Source organism: Triticum aestivum, chromosome 1D, assembly GCF_018294505.1.
Source record: "Triticum aestivum cultivar Chinese Spring chromosome 1D, IWGSC CS RefSeq v2.1, whole genome shotgun sequence".
Taxonomy (NCBI): domain Eukaryota; kingdom Viridiplantae; phylum Streptophyta; class Magnoliopsida; order Poales; family Poaceae; genus Triticum; species Triticum aestivum.
In genome coordinates, this window is record NC_057796.1 from 271,772,657 (window position 1) to 271,785,702 (window position 13,046).

The following is a 13,046-nucleotide window of genomic DNA, read 5'->3' on the forward strand; positions in this document are numbered from 1 at the left end:
CCTAGTCATGGAACATTTTGCTAACCCAGCAAGCTCATGAGCTACTTTATTCGCTTCCCTGTTACAATGTTCAAAACTGGTTTCAGGAAAATCACAGGCCATAGAAAACAATCCTCAAAAATTGCAGCCTGCACTCCCGTAGACTGCCCTCCGTTCTTCATTGTGTCAATGAATTCATATTATCAGAATTGACAATGAGACGATTGCAGCCTGTCTTTTGTGCCAACAGTAAACCAAACCTTTGTGCTAATGCCTTCGCTGTCAGAGCATCCGCACAGTACTGAATCTTGCAGTTACCACCTACTATGAAGTTACCTTTATCATCTCTGATAACAACATCCGCTGTGCCTGTAAGCTGATCATGATCAAAAGAAGCATCCACATTCAATTTAACAAACCCAATGGAACATTAGTAACCCGAGGTGCTATACAAACTGTTTTTAACCCCTTTCCGCGACGGCATTCGGAACCATCGCCTAGTGAGTGCGGGCGATAGGGGGGGGGTCCTTCCCACACGACCCAAAAACTGTCGGGGATATGCCGTCCTGGCACACACGCTCGGCAAAATGAGGTCGTGTGCGACCGGCGAGCGACCAAATACAGTTATACGTACAGTAGTGCTCAAAAAAAATTATACACGTGAAATCATTTCCAATTGTGAGTACATCCCACACAGTCAGTCCCCATTAAATGTTTCCGTTTGTATATACATCCCACGCAGTTGCTCCAAGGAAAACGTTTCTGTTCGCACGTACATCACACACAGTTTTCCCCGTTAAATCGTTTGTGATAGCGTTTCCATTGCACACGGTATTAACAATTTTATCATTTGCGTTATTGAATGCGTCACACACGGTGCATAGAAGAAACTTTGTGGCAAAGGCTGTCCATCACACACAGTTTTTATGTGGTAAACGTTTGCGCGAGGTGGCCTAACGCAAACAATTTTCAAGAGGATGTCGTGTGTGATTGTTCATGAATCTAACACGGTTTATTCCTAGAAACTGTGTGCGTTATTGAATGCATCACACACAGTGTTTTCAATAACCGTTTGCAATAGAAAAACCAAATTAGCAGGCTAATTATCCTATTATTAATAATCCATTTCATGATCTAATTGACATTTCATATTAAGCACACAATATATTTATTTTCATAATTGAAATACATCAGAGTACAACATCATATATATAGTTTCAGCACTCAGCTACCCCATTACACAAATGCACCAGCACCAAGTTTCACATGCAACATCTATAACCTTTCGAAGTTAGCATCATAGACGGTACATAGACAAATGTATCTCATCTGGAAAACTGCTGAAGCAGAAGGCGAATATTGAGCCTTCATTGATGTTGAAGGTCTTTGCAAATTTAGGCCAGTGCCTGTGGATGATTGACCATCCATCCTTCGTCCTCTTCAGGAACACTTCAATATTGACCGTGGGTGTTGTATGAATACCTTCCTCGCCTCCTGACCATACAGGTGGTTTGAGAGGTAATGATCAGTGAACTGCTTTGGAAAGGCCTGAAAACAAGGATGTGCATAAATATCTTCTCTATATTGGAAATGGGGCAAAGGAATAAAAAAGGTGAGGTATAATAGTTAGTACCATCCTGTAGTGAACTGATCTCTTCTTCATTGTGCAGACAAAGATCTTGTTGTTTTTTGTCGCTAATTTCTTTATCCTAACAATCTTTCTGAGTTTCTTGACTTGACTGATATTCATGGACAACTCATTTCCCCATATGCAAAAAGGGTCGAACAGTGGGTCAAAACCCCTGACAGCAGGACCTATATGTGCAAGACCAAATTGTTAAAAACCTAAATATTAGAATGGTTCCTGCAATTGCACAATAATGTGCTATTAGACAAAGGACCATGCATGTGCAAAGCTCGATTGTAAACCTCAATGCTTCCCATTGTTTCCCTGTAACACATATAAGGTAGTTAGTCATCAGATTAAGTGAGGGTTCGCATGCTATCAGTAAAATATGTTGATGAAAAATAAGCACATTGCAGATTCATTAGATTAATACAAGCCACATGGAAAACCCATTTATCCAAACCAAGCATGATTAAGAACTAGGAAATATAACACTTGTATATCTTTCTAATGTATTAAGTGCAACCAAATTCGATTTATTCCTCACATGCACAAGAATACAAAATTCTACCCACGACAATTGGACATCGCATTGCAGAATTGAACCAAGTAGTTAACTAAACACCACAACAAATAAACCAAACATTAACTGAGCACCACATTGCACAATATAACATACTCCTAGTAGAAGATTAGGTAGTTAACCAAACCAAGCATGCTTAACAACTTGGAAATATAGCAATTGTATTTGTTTCTCATGTATTTAGTACAGCCAGATTCAATTTATTCCTCACATGGTATAGAATAACAGAATGCACCCACAACAATTGAACATCGCATTGCAGAATTGAACCAAACAGTTAACTAAACACCACAACAAATGAACCAAATGTTAACTGAGCACCACATTGCACAATATAACATACTCCTAATAGAATATCAGACAGTTAACCAAACCAAGCATGCTTAACAACTTGGAAATATAGCAATTGTATTTGTTTCTCATGTATTTAGTAAAACCAAATTCGATTTATTTCTCACATGGTATACAATAACAGACTGCACCCACAACAATTGAACATCGCATTGCAGAATTGAACCAAATAGCCAACCGCGTCGCGACATCGGCGCGCGAGGCGTCGACGGTGGCCTCGACGATGAGGTGCTCCTCTAAGATATGGGGGGCGACACGAATGGCAGCCATCGTGACCTCATCCGCGCGTGCGGCCGCGATTTTCTTCTCTGCTGCCAAATGCTCCTTGAGATCCTGTCTATAATGCACGCACCATGGCTTAGGGCGGCGCTTATTTGGTGGAGGGGTCGGTGATTTGGGTGGAAGGTGTCACGCTGGCGGTCGGGGCATGTGGGATGTGGAAGGAGAAGGAGGATGGGGGTCGGGTGTGGATTACCTGCCTGGATAGACGAGGCCGGGCAGCGTGAAGGAGGGTCGCCGGCGAGGAGGCGGCGCTGCAAGCAAGGAGTGAAAGTTTCAACTTGGAAAGGAAGGCATAAACAGGGGAAATGTGGCTTTTGGTAAGGGGGAGGTAGATATTTCCGCAGAAGCCGAAAATTTGGAATCGCTTCAGCGAAAAACTGGCGCGCAAAGTGTCATCAGATACGGTCCCTTATTCAGAACTATGTACGATATGTGAACATCACAAACGATTCAGATAGCTTAACCCGTGTGTGATGAGTTTGAACATAAAAATTTTTGGTTTGAATTTCCTTAGTTATAGTGGTCATCTACGTCATTGCATAATTTGGGTACACAAAGGAGACTACAACACACCCACACTTCTTAATCGAGCAAGTTCAACAATTAAATAGAGCTAGCTGACCTAAACATTACTCTAACAAATTAAAACCGACGCTCTTAATTAAACAAAACAAAGAGTACTAGTACGGCTAGTGCTCGTCGATCTCCGCCGCCGCCTCCATGTCCAGCTCGCGCTCGACGGTCTCCTAGGGAAGGGGATCCATGGCATCAATTTCACTATACTCGGCAAGCATCTCGCCATCCGCGTCCGCCATATCTTTGGAATAGGCCGCCACGAGCTGGGTGTGGGTGGCAGCGATCTGGGCTTTGGCGGCCTCCATCGTGGCAAGGTATGCCGCGCAGGAACGGACGGCTGCTCGAACACTCTCGACGATTGCCAATTCTTCGGTCGTGGGTTGCCGACCGTTGTCGAAAAAGCTTCGTTCGATTTGTGCCATGACCGCCACGAGCTGTGCGTGGACGGCCTCGACATGGTCGTGGGCGGCCTCCATCAGGGCTAAGGTTGCCACTGCGGAACGGACAGCTGCTGTGCCGCTCTCACCAGTTGCTATCCCCAAGGCAAATGTTGCTTTCGCCGCCTGAGAAGCAATAGCGGCCGTTTGGGCTGCCTTGGCTGCCCGGACGCAGATTGCGGTCGCCCTCACGAAGCTTGTTAGCACGCGCCTGGCGGCTGCGGCCGCGCTCTCGCCGGAGTGGGCCGCCGAAGTTGCCCTCACGGTGCAGTCCACGTCCCCATCTTTCACCGACAACAATTGAACAGTGAAATGATATTTGAGGAGCGGGCTAGTGTGCTTGACACTCCGATAGTGCTCCAAGATATTTTGTGCTGCATCTCACATGGTTGGTGATAATAAACTGTGTGCGATCTACTTGATTTTTCGTCTTGATTTGAATTACATAATGGGGTCACAGCTGCAAAGGATGGTGTTTGAATTGCTAGAACTTTTATCTGCAGTGAACATGCAACTATAGGTGTGTCGTCAAAAAAATTGGAATTATTCAGGGTTCGTTTGGACGTTTTCATACATTAACTTGGTTTTGTAGGCATTTCAGGTGCATAATTCAAATTTGAACTACATGCACATGCTCCATTGCATATAAACGGGTTGAAAAATCAAATTTGTGTCCTTGGTTGCATGCTTAGGTCCCATGCAAGAAATGGGAATGAATGTCAAACACCCTGCCACCGTCACTCGGCCGCAAACATTGAGATACCTGGTTTTTAAATTCTAGTAAATCCAAAACTCGTCTGAAAATCAGGAAACTTGGCATGCTATCATGGAGCGGCATCAACATGCCATGGTAAATGTTTTGTCCCATTTGGGGCAAGTTTGGGTATAAGCTTCTCACAACAAGTGTGATGGTTTCGGTAGGGAACGTGCCACCTTGGGGACGAAACGATATCCGTTGCCTCTTATTGCTTTCAAATTTTTTCTAGTGTCAACATAGAACAACAGGAGTGTTGTGTTTAATTTTGGAATTTTTTGGGGTTCGTTTGGACATTTTTATACATTAACTGGGTTTTCTAGGCATTTTATGTGCATTATTCAAATTTGAACTACATGCACATGCTCCAGTGCATATAAATTGGTTGAAAAATCAAATATGTGTCCTTCAGTGCATGCTTAGGTCCCATGCAAGAAATGGGAATGAATTTCAAACACCCTGCCACCGTCACTCAGCCGCAAACATTGAGATACCTAGTTTTTAAATTCTAGTAAATCCAAAACTCGTCTGAAATTCATGAAACTTGGCATGCTATCATGGAGCGGCATCAACATGACGTGGTAAAATTTTTGTCCCATTTGGGGCAGGTTTGGGTATAAGCTTCTCAAGAACCAGAGCTTCTCACAACAAGTGTGATGGTTTCGGTAGGGAATGTGCCACATTTGGGGACGAAATGATATCCGTTGCCTCTTATTCCTTTCAAAAAAATTCTAGTGTCAACATAGAACAACATGAGTGTTGTGTTTAATTTTGGAATTTTTCGGGGTTCGTTTGGACATTTTTATACATTAACTGGGTTTTCTAGGCATTTTATGTGCATAATTCAAATTTGAACTACATGCACATGCTCCAGTGCATATAAATTGGTTGAAAAATCAAATATGTGTCCTTCGGTGCATGCTTAGGTCCCATGCAAGAATGGAATGAATTTCAAACACCAGGGCACTGTTGATTGCCAGCAAAACGTTGAGATACTTTGTTTTTAAATTCTAGTAAATCCAGAACTCGTCTGAAATTCATGAAACTTGGCATGCTATCATAGAATGGCACCCGACATGTTGTGGTATTTTTCGTGTCCATTTTGAGAGAAGGCGCACTCGAATAACAGCCAACAAAAGCATTTTGAAACAAATAGCTGCCACTGTAACATCTCAAACGTTTTGTATAATCAAAATTGTGTGCGTTCTGTTAACCATTCACGTGACGCCATGCCTCACTCTTTTAATGGCTAGGAGGTGTGATGTCGCTTGAAGCTACATCGGTATATTTCCGCAAAGAGGAAGGGAAGATGCAGGACAGCGGTGGTAGGTATTTCCCTCAGACATGAAACCAAGGTTATCGAACCAGTAGGACAATAAAGCAACACAACGTAAACAGCCCCTGCACACAGATAACAAAGCCTCGCAACCCGACGTGTTAAAGGGGTTGTCAATCCCTTTCGGGGTACGGCGCCTCAAGTGGCAAACGGACGTGAGATAAATTTGTAGTAAATTGATAAATCAAACGCCAAATAAAATAAATAAGGAAAATTGCATCAAGGTATTTTTGTATTTTTGGTTTAATAGATCTAAAAATAAATGCAAGGAAAAAGTAGATCGCAAAGGCAAATATATGAGAAAGAAGACCCGGGGGCCGTAGGTTTCACTAGTGGCTTCTCTCGAGAAAAATAGCAAACGGTGGGTAAACAAATTACTGTTGGGCAATTGATAGAACTTCAAATAATTATGACGATATCCAGGCAATGATCATTTTATAGGCATCCCGTCCAAGATTAGTAGACCGACTCCTGCCTGCATCTACTACTATTACTCCACGCATCGACCGCTATCCAGCATGCATCTAGTGTATTAAGTTCATTGAGAAATGGAGTAATGCAATAAGAACGATGACATGATGTAGACAAGATCTATCTATGTAGAGATAGACCCCATCGTTTTATCCTTAGTAGCAACGATACATATGTGTCGTTTCCCTTTCTGTCACTGGGATCAAGCACCGTAAGATCGAACCCACTACAAAGCACCTCTTCCCATTGCAAGATAAATAGATCAAGTTGGCTAAACAAAACCCAAATACCGGAGAAGAAATACGAGGCTATAAGCAATCATGCATATAAGATATCAAAGAAACTCAAATAACTTTCATGGATATAAAAAGATATAACTGATCATAAACTCAAAGTTCATCAGATCCCAACAAACACACCACAAAAAGAGTTACATCATATGGATCTCCAAGAGACCATTGTATTGAGAATCCAGCGAGAGAGAGAAAGGCATCTAGCTACTAACTACGGACCCGAAGGTCTATAAAGAACTACTCACGCATCATCGAAGAGGCACCAATGGAGGTGGTGAACCCCATCCAAGATGGTTTCTAGATTGGATCTGGTGGTTCTAGACTCTGCGGCGGTTGGATGAATATTTCATCGATGTTTCTAGGGTTTCTGGAATATTGGGGTATTTATAGAGCAAAGAGGCGGTCCAGGGGGCACCCGAGGTGGGCACAACCCACCAGGGCGCGCCTGGGCCTCCTGGCGCGCCCTGGTGGGTTGTGCCCCCCTCGGGGCACCCCCAGGCATAGCCAGGGCCCATTGTGTTCCTTCTGGTTCATAAAAATTCTCCGTAAAGTTTCAGGGCATTTGGACTCCGTCTGATATTGATTTTCTGCGATGTAAAAAACATGGAAAAAAACAGCAACTGGCACTTGGCACTATGTCAATAGGTTAGTACCAAAAAATGATATAAAATGACTACAAATGATTGTAAAACATCCAAGATTGATAATATAATAGCATGGAACAATAAAAAATAATAGATACATTGGAGACGTATCAACATCCCTAAGCTTAACTCCTACTCGTCCTCGAGTAGGTAAGTGATAGAAACAGAATTTTTTATGTGGAATGCTGCCTAACATGTCATATCATATTCTTTTCTTTACAGCATGGACATTTGGACTTTTAGTTGTTCAGAGCAATAGTCTAGTTTTGACATGATAATTTAAATACTCAAGCATATCAACAAGCAACCATGTCTTTCAAAATATCAATGCTAAAATAAGTTATCCCTAGCCCATCATGCTCAACCATTGATCCATTCATTAAACACACTCGAATATTAGCTACACCCAATACTTAAGTACGATCATATTGCCTCCTAGTTGGTGCTTTTATAAGAGAAGATGGAGGCTCAAAATAAAAATTGCATAAAGTAAAACAAGGGCCCTCCGCAGAGGGAAGTAGGGATTTGTAGAGGTGCCAGAGCTCAAAGCGAAAAACTTAGAGATAAAAACATTTTGGGAGGTGTATCCATCCCACCAACGAAAACGACTTCGAGTTCCCAACACTTTCAATGCTAGGTATATCATAGGCGGTTCCCAAACAGAAAATAAAGATTATTCCTTTTTCCACCAAACTTTCACTTTCTATGGCTAGCCGTATCCACGGTTTCCCTCCATACCAACACTTTCCAAGGAATTTATTATTTGACAACATAAAGTAAATTCAATTTTTTGGATTTCGGGACTGGGTATCCCTAATACCTTTGCCTTACTCTCGTGCAATGACAAGTGAATAAACACTCATCTTGAGAATAACACATCTAGCATGGAAAATATTAGCCACCCCTCACCGCTCCGCGAGCGAAACAAACACACAAAAGAGAAGTTTATTTTGAAAATTAGAGGTGGCACATACAAATTTGCTTAGAACGGCAAAAGAATACCGCATATAGGTAGATATAGTGGACTCATGTGGCAAAACTGGTTTAAGGGTTTTGGATGCACAAGTAGAGATCATACTTAGTGCAAAATGGAGGCTAGCAAAAGATTGAGAAGCGACCAACCAAGAAACAGATAATCTCATAAGCAAGCATAAATAACACCGAATAATGCACCACAAGTAGGATATAATTTCATTGCATGACTATTGACTTTCGTACTTGCATAGGGAATCACAAACCTTAACACCAATATTCTTACTAAAGCATAATTACTCACCAACATAACTCACATATCACATCATCATATCTCAAAACTATTACTAAGAATCAAGTTTATTTTGTCCAATGATCTTCATGAAAGTTTTTATTATATCCTTCTTGGATATCTATCACTTTGGGACTAATTTTCATGTGTTGCTTTTGACAAGCTCAAACAAATATAGGTGAAGATCATGAGCATAAGTTTTTCTTTCTTTCGCTCAAATTAATTTAAGTGAGGCAAGAGAGAATTTCTTGAAAATTTTGCTAACTCCGAAATAAATCTAAGTGAAGCAAGAGAGCATTTCTTCAAAAATACTAAAGCACACCATGCTCAAAAAGATATAAGTGAAGCACTAGAGCAAGTCCATTGCTCATAAAAATTTAAGTGAAGCATAGAGAGCAATTCTAACAAGTCATGACATAATTTTGGCTCTCTCAAATAGGTGTGTCTAGCAAGGATTGATGACTTAAAACAAAAAATAAAACAAGCAAAGATTCATATCATACAAGACGCTCCAAGCAAAACACATATCATGTGACGAATAAAAATATAGTTCCGAGTAAAATACCGATGGTCGTTAGAAGAAAGAGGGGATGCCACTCGGGGGCATCCCCAAGCTTAGTTGGTTGCTCATTTTTTTGATAATAGATTGGGATGTCGGGGCAACCCCAAGCTTAGGCTCTTCTATCCTTCCTTCATCCATCGTAAGATAACCCAAGACTTGAAAACTTCAATCACACAAAACTCAACAAAACCTCCGTGAGATCCGTTAGTGTAAGAAAGCAAACCAGTACTATAAGTACTGTATCAAACCAATTCATATTTTGTTTTTGCATTATATCTACTGTATTCCAACTTTTCTATGGCAAAAACTCATCAAAGAAAACCATAGAGTCATGAAAATAAGCACACAACACAAAGAAAACAGAACAGTCTGTAGCAATCTGACTTACACGAAAACTTATGGAACTCCAAAAAATCTGGAAAAAATAGGACGACCTTAGAAATTTGTATATTAATCTTCTGCAAAAAGAATCAGGGCAAAAGCACTTTCTCATAAAAAATGAGAATTATTTTCGTGAGCGCAAAGTTTTTGTCTTTTTCAGCAAGATCAAACAACTATCACCCAAGAAGATCCTATCGGTTCTACTTGGCACAAACACTAATTAAAACACAAAAACACAATCATAACAGTAGCATAATTGTGCTAACACTCAAGAACATAAAGAAAAAAGCAAAAAATAAAATTTATTCATTGGGTTGCCTCCCAACAAGCGCTATAGTTTTACGCCCTTAGCTAGGCATAAAGCAAGGATCTAAGTTTTGTCATCTTTCTCCAACTCTTCAATCAAACACTTAGGATCCTTCAGAGATTTAACATAAAGATCTTCAATAACAATACTCCTTGGAATAAATTGAAAGATTTCATTCTTGCAAAAAGGATCTCTTATCACTTCAACAAAATCCGGGTGAACACACATCATCTTAAGATCTCCTTTATTACTATTACTAGAAGTTGCACCCTTGTTCTTGGATCTACCACTCTTTACGGGAGTTTTCTCGATAGTTTTAGCGGAAGTAAAAGCCGTGCTTAGATTACTAAATATTTCTTCTAATTTATCAATCCGAGACGAACTTTCTTCTATTCTTTCAAGGATTAAGGTACCCTTCTCTTTTAACAACTTAAAAACATCTCCTACTTTTGACCCAATATTAGTGGCAAAATTATGCAACTTTTTATCTATAATTTCCATATGATCTTCGGTGAGCATTTTCTTATCAATAGCATCTAGTCTTTCCATAACATTCTCAAGAGTCAAAGTTGTTTCATTAATCATGAGAGGTGGTGATCCCACTAAATTTCCCATAGCATTAAAAGCATCAAGAGAGGGACACATCAAGAAATTTCCACCAGTAATCGTATCAAGGACGAATCTATACCAAGTGGTGATGCCAACATAAAAACAGCGAAGAAGAACAACGGTAGATTGCTTACGCATAGATCTATTATGAGCATTGCAAATTCTATACCAAGCATCATTTAAATTTTCTCCTCCCCTTTGTTTAAAGTTGAGAACCTCGTTCTCGGGAGTGCAAGGGATAGAGGAATACCTATCCATAGTAACGGCAAACAAGGTTGCACACAAAAACAGATCCGGCAAGAAAACGGTGAACGAAAAAGAGAGGCGAATAAAATGGCAAGTTTTTGTGAAGTGGGGGAGAGGAAAACGAGAGGCAAATGGAAAATAATGTAAATTGCGAGGAGATGAGATTTTTGATTAAGAACCTGGTATATGTTGAAGATTCTCCCCGGCAACGGCGCCAGAAATTCCTTTTGATGTCGCTTGAAGCTACATTGGTATTTCCCCAAAGAGGAAGGGACGATGCAGCACAGCGGTGGTAGGTATTTCCCTCAGATATGGAAACAAGGTTATAGAACGAGTAGGAGAACCAAGCAACACAACGTAAACAGCCCCTGCACACAGATAACAAATCCTTGCAACCCGACGTGTTAAAGGGGTTGTCAATCCCTTTCGGGGTACGGCGCCTCAAGTGGCAAAAGGACATGAGATAAATTTGTAGTAAATTGATAGATTAAACACCAAATAAAATAAATAAGGAAAAAATGCAGCAAGGTATTTTTGTATTTTTGGTTTAATAGATCTGAAAATAAATGCAAGGAAAAAGTAGATCGCAAAGGCAAATATATGAGAAAGAAGACCCGGGGGCCGTAGGTTTCACTAGTGGATTCTCTCGAGGAAAATAGCAAACGGTGGGTAAACAAACTACTGTTGGGAAATTGATATAACTTCAAATAATTATGACGATATCCAGGCAATGATCATTATATAGGCATCACGTCCAAGATTAGTAGACCGACTCCTGCCTGCATCTACTACTATTACTCCACACATCGACCGCTATCCAGCATGCATCTAGTGTATTAAGTTCATGGAGAAACGGAGTAATGCAATAAGAACGATGACATGATGTAGGCAAGATCTATCTATGTAGAGATAGACCCCATCGTTTTATCCTTAGTAGCAACGATACATACGTGTCATTTCCCTTTCTGTCACTGGGATCAAGCACCATAAGATCGAACCCACTACAAAGCACCTCTTACCATTGCAAGATAAATAGATCAAGTTGGCCAAACAAAACCCAAATATCACAGAAGAAACACGAAGCTATAAGCAATCATGCATATAAGATATCAAAGAAACTCAAATAACTTTCATGGATATAAAAAGATATAACTGATCATGAACTCAAAGTTCCTCAGATCCCAACAAACACACCACAAAAAGAGTTACATCATATCGGTCTCCAAGAGACCATTGTATTGAGAATCCAGCGAGAGAGAGAAAGCCATCTAGCTACTAACTATGGACCCGAAGGTCTACAAAGAACTACTCATACGTCCATTTTGCATCATGTTTCCTTACTGTTATTTATAATGTTTTTATCCATAATAATGCTTTTTGGAGTAATTCTAATGCCTTTTCTCTCATAATTTTCAAGGAACACACCAAGAGGGAGAATTCTGGCAGCTGGAAATCTGGACCTGGAAAAGCTACGTCAGGCCACCTATTCTGCACAACTCCAAATGAGCTGAAACTTTACGAAGAATTTTTATGGATTATTTGAGGAATATTGAAGCCAATAAACACCAGAGGGGGCCCACCAGGTGGGCACAAGCCACCTGGGCGCGCCAGGCCCCCTAGGCGTGCCCTGGTGGGTTGTGGCCTCCTCGGCCTACCTCCGGTGCCCATCTTCTGGTATATAAGTCATTTTGACCTAGAAAAAATAAGGAGGAGACTTTCGGTATGGAGCGCCGCCGCTTCGAGGCGGAACTTGGGCAGGAGCACTTTGGCCCTCCGGTGGAGCGATTCCGCCGGGGGAACTTCCCTCCCGGAGGGGGAAATCATCGTCATCATAATCACCAACAACTGTCCCATCTTGGGGAGGGCAATCTCCATCAACATCTTCAACAACACCATCTCATCTCAAACCCTAGTTCATCTTTTGTGTTCAGTCTTGTTACCGGAACTATAGATTGGTGCTTGTGGGTGACTAGTAGTGTTGATTACATCTTGTAGTTGATTACTATATAGTTTATTTGGTGGAAGATTATATGTTCAGATCCAATATGCTATTTAATACTCCTCTGATCATGAGCATGTTTATCATTTGTGAGTATTTACTTTTGTTCTTGAGTTCACGGAAGAAATCATGTTGCAAGTAATCATGTGAACTTGATATGTGTTCGATATTTTGATAGTATGTATGTTGTTATTCCCTTAGTGGTGTCATGTGAACGTCGACTACATGACACTTCACCATGTTTGGGCCTAAGGGAATGCATTGTGGAGTAGCAATTAGATGGTGGGTTGCGAGAGTGACATAAGCTTAAACCCCAATTTATGCGCTATTTCGTAAGGGACCGAT